Source organism: Cynocephalus volans, chromosome 3 (assembly GCF_027409185.1).
Source record: "Cynocephalus volans isolate mCynVol1 chromosome 3, mCynVol1.pri, whole genome shotgun sequence".
NCBI classification, from domain to species: domain Eukaryota; kingdom Metazoa; phylum Chordata; class Mammalia; order Dermoptera; family Cynocephalidae; genus Cynocephalus; species Cynocephalus volans.
In genome coordinates this window covers 31,801,596-31,812,901 of record NC_084462.1, presented here as the reverse complement: position 1 = coordinate 31,812,901, position 11,306 = coordinate 31,801,596, and positions in this window count along the sequence as shown.

The following is an 11,306-nucleotide window of genomic DNA, read 5'->3' as shown; positions in this document are numbered from 1 at the left end:
AAAAGCTTGCCAACCACTGTTCTAAAGGATTAAAACATAAAATGCAATTTTATGCAAAGTGTACAAAATTTGAATGTTTCCATCAAGAAAGTAAAGTTTAAAAAATATTTAAAAATTAAAATTATTTTGCATATTATCAGTTACTTTTAAATATTCAAAATATCTCAAAATTAAGTCAAAATATAAATTATAACTAAGGAATATCAGAGTTCTGTATTAAAATTACTTAAATAATGCTGTTTAACTCAATAATGCTATTTGGAAATTTGAAAATATTTTAAATATTAGTAAATATATTACAAATATAACTATTAGCAATTCTAGCATTTGTTATCAGTGTAGAGAATCAGCTTTATGTTCCCCCCTTGATATATCTGGTCCTAGTTACATGGAATTTAACAGTAATAGTAATTGTTCATTGCTGAGAAAAGCTCCTCAGTTGCCACATACAAATGTTAATACTGTGATTATTCCTGCATACATCAGGATCCATGAATTCGAATAGCAAGAAGAATGAGAAATGGAAGCTAAACACTGAGGAGCAATCCTGCATCATGCAGGAATCTATGCAGCATCATCATGCAGCATCTTGAGAGGAAGGTCTGATTAACTGATAAAACAGGCTTTTCTTTCACTGAAGTGCTCTCACCACTCAAAGACTCCTGCCCTCTGAGTTCACTCCATCCCCAGTGTCAGTGTGACACAGCCCACAAAACTTGCGGCATCTGGAAGCAGCTGCCTTTTTCTTTCTTCTTCAAGTTTATCACTTTGATTAACATCTCCCGTTTCCCACCCAATCCCCCCAGCCCTTGACAACCACCATTCTACTCTCTGCTTCTATGAATTCCACTTTTGTAGATTCCACATATAAGTGAGATCACGCAGTATTTGTCTTTCTTCATCTGGCTTATTTCACTTGGCATAATATCTTCTAGGTTCATCCATGTATTTGCAAATGACAGGATTTCCTTTTTTTTCTTTTTAAGGCTGAATAGTATTTTACTGTGTATATATACCACATTTTCTTTATCTACTTATCTGCTAATGGACATTTAGGTTGGTTCCATATCTTGGCTATTGTGAATAATGCTATAATGAACATGGGAGTGCAGATATCTCTTCAACATACTTATTTTATTTCCTTTGGATATATACCCAGGAGTGGGATTGCAGGATCATATGGTAGTTCTGTTTTTAATTTTTTGAGGAAGTTTGGTGTTGTTTTTTATAATGGCTGTGATAATTTACATTCGCACTAACAGTGTGCAAGAGTTCTCTTTTCTCCACATCCTCACCAACACTTGTTATTTTTGTCTTTTTGATAATAACCATCCTAACAAGTGTGAGGTGATATCCCATTGTGGTTTTGATTTGCATTTCACTGATGATTAGTGATGATGAACATTTTTCATATACCTATTGGCCATTTGTATGGCTTCTTTTGAGAGAAATCTATTTAAACCCTTTTGACATTTTTTGATTGGGTTATTTGTTTTCTTGCTATTGAGTTGAGTTCTTTGTATATTTTAGATATTAACCCCTTATTGTATGTATGGTTTGCAAATATTTCCTCTGATTTCATAGGTTGTCTGTTTACCCTTATTATTTCCATTGCTCTGCAGAAACTTTCTAGTTTATTGCAACCCCATGTGTCTGTTTTTCACTTCTATTTCCTGTGCTTTTGAGATCATATCCAAAAGAATCATTGCCTGGACCAACATCAAGGAGCTTTTCCCCTATATTTTCTTTTAGTAGTTTTGTAGTTTCAGGTCTTACATTTAAGTCTTTAATCTATTTTGAGTTGATTTTTGTATATGGTATGAGATGGAGTGGGATTCAGTTTCATTCTTCTGCATGTGGATATCCAGCTTTTCCAACACCATTTATTGAAGAGACTGTCCTTTTCCATGTGAGCTCTTGTCATCTTTGTCAAAGATCAACTGACTATAAATGCATGGATTTATTTCTGGACTTTCTATTCTGTTCCATTGGTCTGTATATCTGTTTTTATGCCAGTACCATACTGTTTTGATTACTATAGCCTTGTAGTATATTTTGAAATCAAGCGGTGTGATGCCTCTAGCTTTATTCTTTTTATTCAGGATTGTTTTGGCAATTCAGGGTCTTTTGAATTTTAGGATTGTTTTTTCTATTTCTGTGAAAAATGTCATCAAGATTTTCATAGGGATTGCACTGAATCTCCAGAGTGCTTTGGGTAGTATAGACATTTTAAGAATATTAATTCTTCTAATCCACGAATATGATTAAGATATGATATATCTTTCCATTTATTTGTCTTCAATTTCTTTCATCACTGTTTTATAGTTTTCATCGTACAGGTCTTTCACCTTTTTGGCTAACTTTATTCCTAAGTATACTTTTTGATGCTGTCATAAATGGGATTGTGTTCTTGATTTCTTTTTTCAGATCATTTGTTGTTAGTGCATAGAAAAGCTGCTGATTTTTGTACGTTGATTTTGTATTCTAGTAGCAGCGGCATTTTGTCTTGAGAACATAAGGCAAGAGATGTGGAGCAGTGGGTCCCTGGGACTGGGTGGTGCCAGTCATAAGAGAAAATGTTTAGGGGAGTGGTAGCTGCTACACTGTGACACACTGATTTTCACATTGAGCCCCAAGTGTCAGAGGTGGCCATGTATTTTTTAGTAAATGTGTGTGTGTCCAGGTAAGAGGCCCCTCTTGCCCAAGTCTAACAATAGTACAGTTTCCAGGAGAGACACCCTGACCCTTGGGCAGTGGGGTTTTAAACCGGGTATTAGGAAAGCACTGGCCCCTCCCATGGTGTCAACTGGGGCCAGGATATAAGAGCAATATGATGCCTGGAGACCTTGACGCCAGCCCTTTCCTGACAGCTGAATGCTCATGATTTGGGAAGAGGGGCCTTAATCCTTCCCCAGGATAGGTGGGGGCTGGGGTCCATGCCTTCCAGTCTTCCAGAATTGACGGCTTTAAGCACTGGGCCAGAGCTGGTTTCCAGGAAGCTTCACAGGAGGCCAACTCTCTTTCTGGAGGGCCAGCCTGAAGGGAATCAGTCTTTGACCAGCTAACCTCTGGGCAAGATAGCCACCTCGGAGAGTATGCAAAATCATGGTTTCCACGAAGCATTACAGGCCCACTTGAAGTTAATGATCACAGCATAAATTCATGTTTTTCTCCAGCCCAGGCCCAAGGTGGGCAGAACCGTACTTCACCGAGATGGGGGTCCCGACAGTGTAGTGTGTGGTTCAACCCAGCAAGAGAGGGGCAGGGACGAAGGCCTGTGCAAGGGAGGGTCACAGCAGTCCTCTGGGGATGAGGGAGGTGAGCACAGAGGGAGACGCGGGAGCAGGTGGTGTCACAGGGTTGAGGTGGGGGCGTCAGAGTCAGGCCAGACAGGGGCTGGGAATGGGAGGGAAGGGGGAGGTGGTGACCGAGAAGCCAGGGAGTGACCAGGCAGGATGTGCAAAGTGCCGAGAACCACAACCCAAGTGTGGCTGGAGAGAACGTAGTGAGCTGGGGGAATCTTCGAGGACACAGCAGGAGATGTCCCCAGTGTGACTGGAGCTGGGGGCACCGGAGGGGCGGGAAGGATGGGGGTGAGGTGTCTCCGACTGAGAGAGCTGCCCGGGAGCCCGTGTCCTCGGGGGACAGCAGGTACGGAGAAGAGTGATGAGGGGAGGGCTGCGGATCTCAGGAGGGTGGGACAAGGCACGAGGAGCTGTCCTGAGGTTCCAAGGAAGACGGGGTGCTGGGGATGCAGAGTCTGGGCACGGGAGAGGGGGTAGCGGGTGAGCGCCCCTTGGTGGCATCCCAAAGAGGGGGCTCATCACGCACAGCAGTATCGCGGAGCCCAGATGGAAACCTCCTGTGCCCTCTAGACAGCAGGACGGAGCAGGGTCTGGGCACTGCTCGGGTCCAGTGCCAGGCATGTGGCGCGCTGCATGGGCATCACCACACCACCCCAGGAGGACAGGAGGCGACAGCATCGGCCTTGTGCCAGGTTCATCTCCCTGAAACCTTGCTTACAGAAGCTTCGGGAGCTCCCAGCTGCTCATGGGACAAAGCGTAAAGTCTCAGCAGGCAAGACTCTCACTACCTGGCCCCAGAGTCCATCCCAAATTTGGCTGTCAGGGCTCCCTCCCGATTCCTTCTCTTCTCTCCAGCTCTCAAACTTACCCTTTTCTGTTTTCATCTTGGCATTTCTTTTCTCCCTCAAATATTAACAAATAAAATCCTACCCAGTCTCTGAAACATAATGTGGTTGAACTGAAGGAGAAATTAGCAATTAGCTGGGAAAGTCCAATCTTCTGCCATCTTCCCATTTTCCAGATGAGGAAACTGAGGTCCACGGAGAAGAAGTGGCTGACCGAGCATACCTCCATCATGCGTCTGTATCCCCCTCTTAACCCTGCACAGTCTGGGGGGATCAGGAGTCTGGGCCACCCAGCCTCAGCAGGGCTGCAGTGTGACAGGAGCACACAGGAGGCTCTTGGGGGTGCTGGGGTACAGGCTGGCTCTCACAGGCTCCCCAGAACTGAAGGGAGTTTTGGAAAGCCCGAGTGAAGCACTTATCCCTGTCTGTGGCTGTCGGGTGAGCGTGTCACTTGCTTGACTTCCCTGGATATGAGGTGGGAGGGGCCTTGTCCTTTGGCACGAGCCTGGCCAACAAGACACCCTCACTGTCACAGATGAGTGTCTGTTTATGCCACAATCACTGGTATCCTGGTGACCTGCTGCTGCTGTCAGGGGAGTGTGAACTATAGCTCATGGCATTGTCAGCCACATTATTACACACCCAGCAAGTGAAGAGCCATCTGGATAGATAGTTTATCGCTTCCATGGACTGTCACTCTATGTCTGGAAGTTCTCTAGTTCTACTTAATAACTGGATAGGAGAACACTTTGTGTTCAGGAACTTCCGTGTTAAGCACGTGCACGGCTCCCCCGTCTGACACTCACCTGCGCATAGATACCACCCAGCAGGTAAGGAAACTGCGTGGAGGGAGGCCCCTCAGGGATCGGGGCTCAGTGGGGGCACTTCTAGTTTGCTGAAATGAAATTTCTGTATTCTAAAAACACTCTGGGGCAAATGAAACGTGTTTGCAGGCTGCTTTGGACCTTGTAAGCCACTATTCTTTATAAAATTAAGCCTTAGATGTACACACTCGAGTTCATTGTAATCCTTGGTTCATGGCATAATCTCATTATCAGGCCAGCACAGCCCTCTTTGTTTCATTCATTTGTTCATCCATTCATTCATTCATCCTAGGCAACCTCTGGAATACACATGGTGCTAATTACAGGTGTGTGCCAAGTGGGTAATTGATGTCCCCACCATTACTGTTTATGTGGTTACTTAGCTCAGCAACCCTGTTCTCTGCACTAGCACAGGGCCACGGTCACAGTGCAGGCTCCAGGGGGTACTGCCTGGGTTTGTATCTAGCTTATGCACCGGAACATGGGCACATTTCTTCTCTTTGAGCCTCACTTTTTTCACTTGTCCAATAGGGATTACACCTGTACCTACCTTGTAATGTCATTGAGACCACTGGGGGAGATAATGCAGTTAAAAGCACTTAGAACAGTGGCTGCCATGCAAACAACACTCAATTAACATTGGCTACGTTCGTTATTGTTATTGAGGGAGAAGCAAACTTCTCCGTCATCTCATGCTGCTAGTGATGCCGAATTAGCAATGATACACTAGAAAGGAATCAAGATAAACCTGGAAGAAAATGTCATTCTGGCTCAAACAAGGTTATAACTGCTTTACAATCCAGCAGGATCAAAGACCCGGCTGGAAAGTCAGAGAACACAGCTTCTCTTCCAGGATCATTTTCTGTTACCTGATGATTCTTTTTGCAGCTTTTGGCCAGACTTTCCCTTGACCTTCTTCATGGTTTGAGCCAGCGGTTCTCCAGCTGGATTGCTCCTCATAATCAACTGGAGGTCTTGTTAAAAGAGATGGCTGGGCCCTACCCTGAGTTTTGAATTCAGGAGGTGGGAGGGGTGCTAAGAATTTGTATTTCTAACAAGTGTCATGGTAATGCTGCTGGTCCAAGGGCCACACTCTGGGAACCACTGTTCTACGCAGTTTCCTATGATGGAGGACAAGGGGCAGGGGAGGCTTCATGGAGGAGAAAGCTTTTGAGTAGTTTGCCAGACAGAGAAGAGGTGGATGGGTGCCCAGTATGTACTGAGAATGGCAGGTGGGAGATAAAGGTGACAGGTATCGAGGCTAGGCACTGAGGAGCTGGGACACAGAGGCCAGGTGAGAAGTCTGGGCTTCACTTGGCTTGGGGAACCTGGAAGAGACAAGATCAGAACTGGCAGCAGCACGAAGGTCAGTGTAGGGAAGAGACAGGTCAGAGGCTGCCAGGATAGCTGGCAAGGATAGTGCAGGAGCTGAGTCCAGAGCAGAAAACAGCCTCGATCCTCAGCCCAGCTGCACTTCCTCCTCCTTAAAACCTGGATATTTCCTCTATGATATAACTTTTCAAACTATGTATTGAGACCCATGATTCACAGAGGTCATGAGATGAAGTAGTGGTTGCCACCAGCAGTGAAGAAATTGATTGGATGATAATAAAATTTAAAAAATCAGAGCTCATCATATACAAGGGTGTTGTTTCATAAAACTTGTTTCAGGTGCATGTGTGTGTATGGCTCATAATGTACGCAGTCAAAAAGGCCCGAAAGCCTGGGCTCTGTGCAGCTTTTAGTTCACTGAACCAGCCTGGGGTGGCCTCTACTCTGCTGGAGCATCTAGCACAGGCCCTGCCCTGAGGAGCTGCTGATCCCAGTGAAGAGAGGATGTGGCCCTGTCAGCCTGGACCAGGAAGGGCTGAGTGGATGTAGAAGAGAGAAAGCCAAGCCCTAGAAGGGTCCCAAAGAGGGAGGGACTCATGGAGATGACCTTGTAGGGTGGCTGGGATTCCGACACCTGGAACTTTGGGAAGAGGGATGAGCTCCTGCAGACACTGATGAGGTTGTAAGGAAGCAGAGGGAATGGGGTGAGAAGGTAAATAAGGTTTAAAAAAGAATCTGAGGCCGAGGCCCAACAGAGATACAAAATCCAGAGCATGAAAAGGCCTTTAAATATCAGTCAACAAGTTCAAGTTACAGATGAGGAAACTGAGGCCTATTTGCCCAATCCCTGCCCAGGATATGAACACAGGCTTTGAAAGCTTCTGGTCCAGTGTTCTTCCAGGACACACTGAGGTCTCCAGGTCCTGACTCAGAGGCTAAAGTTCACCTGGTGTGCACCAGGGAGTCAGTAAACATCCTGGCAGAATAGCAGGTCGAGCCCCTGCTTGTGACAATACCCTGGGTGCCCTAACCAATCACTGCATTCACTCCTCTCTCTCTCCACACCTGTGAGGTAGAAACCGTGAGATCATCAACCCACTCCCTTTGAAATCTTCAGCAAGTCTTTGCAACACTGTAATTGGGACTGAGTTTAAAAAAAAAAAAAGTTATTTTCCCTTTGCATGGGCCATTCTCTACCCAGCCTACAGTTTCTGTAAGGCCTGGGACTGCATATAACAAAACCCCAGCTGGGCCACGCCAATGCACACTGGGCGTACAGCCTTCTCGTCTGTGGGCTTCATTATGTTCAGATTGCCTCTATTTACACATTAAGAAACTGAGTTCCAGAGAGGATCTTTTGTTTGCTCAGGTACACTGAGGATGAAGGCGCAGGGGGTGGACAAGACCCTGGGACTGCTGGTCCCAGGGCTCCTTCCCACGGAGCCCCTCAGAAGCTTCTAGCATTTCAGACATGAGATATACCTTGGCTTTGTACCTGTGAGTGGCAAAGGAAGACCAGAAACGTCACACTGTGGAACTGACAGTCTTTGATCACACAGTGTTCTATCTGATAAAGAACCCTATCCTACTGACAGCAAACTTTCCATGTTTTAGAAATTCTCAGATATGCACAGAGAAAAAGATGGCAGAGTTAAAAAGATAAAGTATGCAAAAGCCCACATCACTCCTATTGTCCTCTTTCCTTTCACTGATTTAGTGCTGCTGAGGCCTAATTCATTTTCCAGTTGGATATGAACTCACCAGAGAAGGCTGTGAGCGTCGCCCAAGCGCGTGGCTAATAGCTCTGCAAAATTCGGTCAACTTCTTTTTATGCTACATATGTATATAACATCAACACTGCATCTTATTTCCTCTCATCCACCTTGATTGAGGCAGAAAAAGGATAAACAGCAAATGCTGCTGCAAATCCCCATACAAAGTGGTAATTATTGCATCATTATATTTGCTATTTTACTTGTCATGTACCATTAGAAGGTAACAAGATCATTGTCAGTCAAAGATTGTGGAGATAATTAGAGCACCTATAGGTTAGCAGGAAATCAAGTTGGTGCTGGTACCCATCAATGTCGAGGAGCTGCAAGTAATTAGAGGGAAAATATGCAGAGGTTGAGATGAATAAAGCCACGGGGATTGAACACCATGACTGACTTGAGAGTTTGACTCCTCCTCTATGTTCTGACATTGCAGATGGTGACGTCAGAATAGGTGTACAACAGCAGGCAGTGAGGTCTGCCTGGGACAGCAAATCAGGATGTCAATGACATTGTCTGTGAGGTCCTGAGAACTGCCTGATTTGGAAAAACAGTGTTTATCATGTTTTCCAGTCCACTAGTTTTTCTTCGTTATTTTCACCAGTCTGGGAGTCGGGTATAAACACGTGAACAAGTACGGAGGGAAGTGAGCAGCAGTTGCTGCTCGGCCCTGCATGATGGGCTCTTCAAGCCTGCAAGCCCGTTCCCCTACCAGCAGAGTCTTTTCAGTGCCTCTGGACGTCTCAAGTGCCCCTGGACATAGAGGTTCACCCTACACTCCCACCACAGACACGGAGCCCCCAGTATCTGTCCACTTCCATTCCTAATTTCCATTCAGCAGCCAACAGGGCCCTGCTCCCCTGGGCTGCTATTGTTTTCCAATAAGATACAAACACCAATCCAGTCTCAGCAAATAGCAATTTCACCAGGCTGATAGAAGAAAATTTAACAATTCTTTTTACATCCTGAAAAAACAAAACAGATTTGGAGGAAGTCTGCAAACTGATGAGGGATATGCCATGTAATTCAGCAAGACACAGAAAGATTTGAAACTGGAAAAAGTATCTGGAAGGTCTTAAGTAACAAACAACTGAGTCCACAGGTTGAAATGCAAAGAAACAAGCAATCAGAAGCTGTCACAGGCCCTACACCAGCTTTCTCATCAATGCTGACAAAGCAAATGCTTTGGGTTTGTTTTGAAGCAGGCCCGAGACACAAACATCACTTGCTAACTTGGGTCACATGTTTAGCTACAAAATCCCAAAGTACCTTCACATAACTTCTCAGAACATACAAAAAAAAAAAAAAAAAAATCCACAACTGACTGCATGGGGTGCAAATGTTTACAGAAGCTAATCGGTGGGTCCCTAACTGAGTTAGGCAGGGTGGCCAGCCACTGCAGGTAAGCCTTCCGTTCTTACAGGGCTGGGTTCAAGGTGATTCTTTTCAGGAGCCCGGTCTTGCACAAGTATGGCTTCCTCCCTAAGGTAATGATGGCCATCTCATGTCACACAAACAAGCAGCTGGAGGCTTGGTTCACATTTTTTAATAACATGGCACAGTTTACATTACACAAGAAGGCTCCGCCGATGAGAACATGCTGAAGATTCAGTCGCTTCACTTTTCTTTTCTTTTCACATAGGATCTAGAAAGGACTTTATTACATACAGAATAAACAGCAAAAAGGTCTGTATAGAACGATCTCTTTACAATACTGAGAGCTACCACTACAGTTCCAGTGTACATATTCCTTGGATTTTTTAGTTGTTGTCTTAAAAAACAAACAAACAAAAAAAAACACTGCACAACATCTGGAGTTCACAAAATCTGAAGCTCACAACTAAACCTTCAGTTTACTACTAAAATAGATCTCTCTGCTTATTAGAAACAATGGTCTGTAGTTAACTTTTTTTTTTTGCAAAAACAGGATAACAACGTCAGATAGCACTTTAATATACTAGACCAAATGGAACTAATTTTATTCATACATATATTTTACAGTCCAGTAGACAAGATATATTGTATTTCTCTGCTAGTAAAGTCATATTCTCTCCAAATATGTAGACAAGAGGCTTAATGTATTATAAAAGTATTATGAAGAGACATTAAGATTGATGCAAACTCAAAAACACACACACACGACTTCTCTGCCACCTGTCACCCTCTGCAACTCTTGATGGCTCCATAAGGTTGACCTGTTACAGCTACTCCCGGACTTTATTACCGACTGGAATACAATGAGTCACATTGGGAAATGTGCACCTTGAACTCATCAGTTATTGAATACAGGGAAAACATATCCATCATCTGAGAAAACTTGAAGCTTTCTTTCAGGATCTGTTTGGATGTAATTAAATCTCATTACAAAATGAGGAAGTGTGTACAGATATGAAATAGGACACACTAAAAAAAGCATGGGTCCCCCATGAGGTGTGTGTGTAACCACGTGACTGACGGTGACGAGATTCTGGCAACCCGTTTTTATCTGGCACACATCACCACCTGTCCCCTGATCTTGGCATCTGACACATCCTGTCCTCCCTGGCACTGGCTGCTCGCATCCACAGTTACCTTTCCGGGGCTGCACTTTCCCCCAAAGCCCACAAGCAACAACTTCAGATGCAAAGTTTCAGCCTGTGGTCCAATTTGCAAAATAGGATGTTCCTCCATTTGAAAAAAACAAGCAAGGAAAACAGAGTCATATCACGTAAGTGCTTGTTCAGGGAAAATATGACCTTAAGTATGTTGTAAATGGATTTGAAAAGGCTCCTTTGAGTTAGGTGGGCTTTTGTGAAAAGCCCTAACATTCATTGCATAGTTGAAGGGTTTAGCTGTCTATAACAATATATGGGAACACAGCCTTAGCAGACTGTGTTCATTGATATTAAGTCTGCAAATAGCACATTTAAGAAGTATTAATGTATTATGTTACTTAATCTTTATCTATTTACATCTGTACAAAGTAAAGCTTTCATCTTACCTTTTTGCATATATGAACCATCAGCTCATGAAGCGATCTTTTTTACATAACTATGTACACGGGCTTCCCTTCTCATCTGAAAGAGCTCTGCATGATGGATGGTGTGGGCCCCCCCCACCCCTGCCCCCACGATCATCAAGTTGGTGTGTGTTGTCATCTTTACTGTTTTGGTTCAAATCAAAAAGTTTTATACTAGAAACAAAGAGTAGGAGAAGTGAGAAGATATGACTTAGCTAAAAGATCTGAAA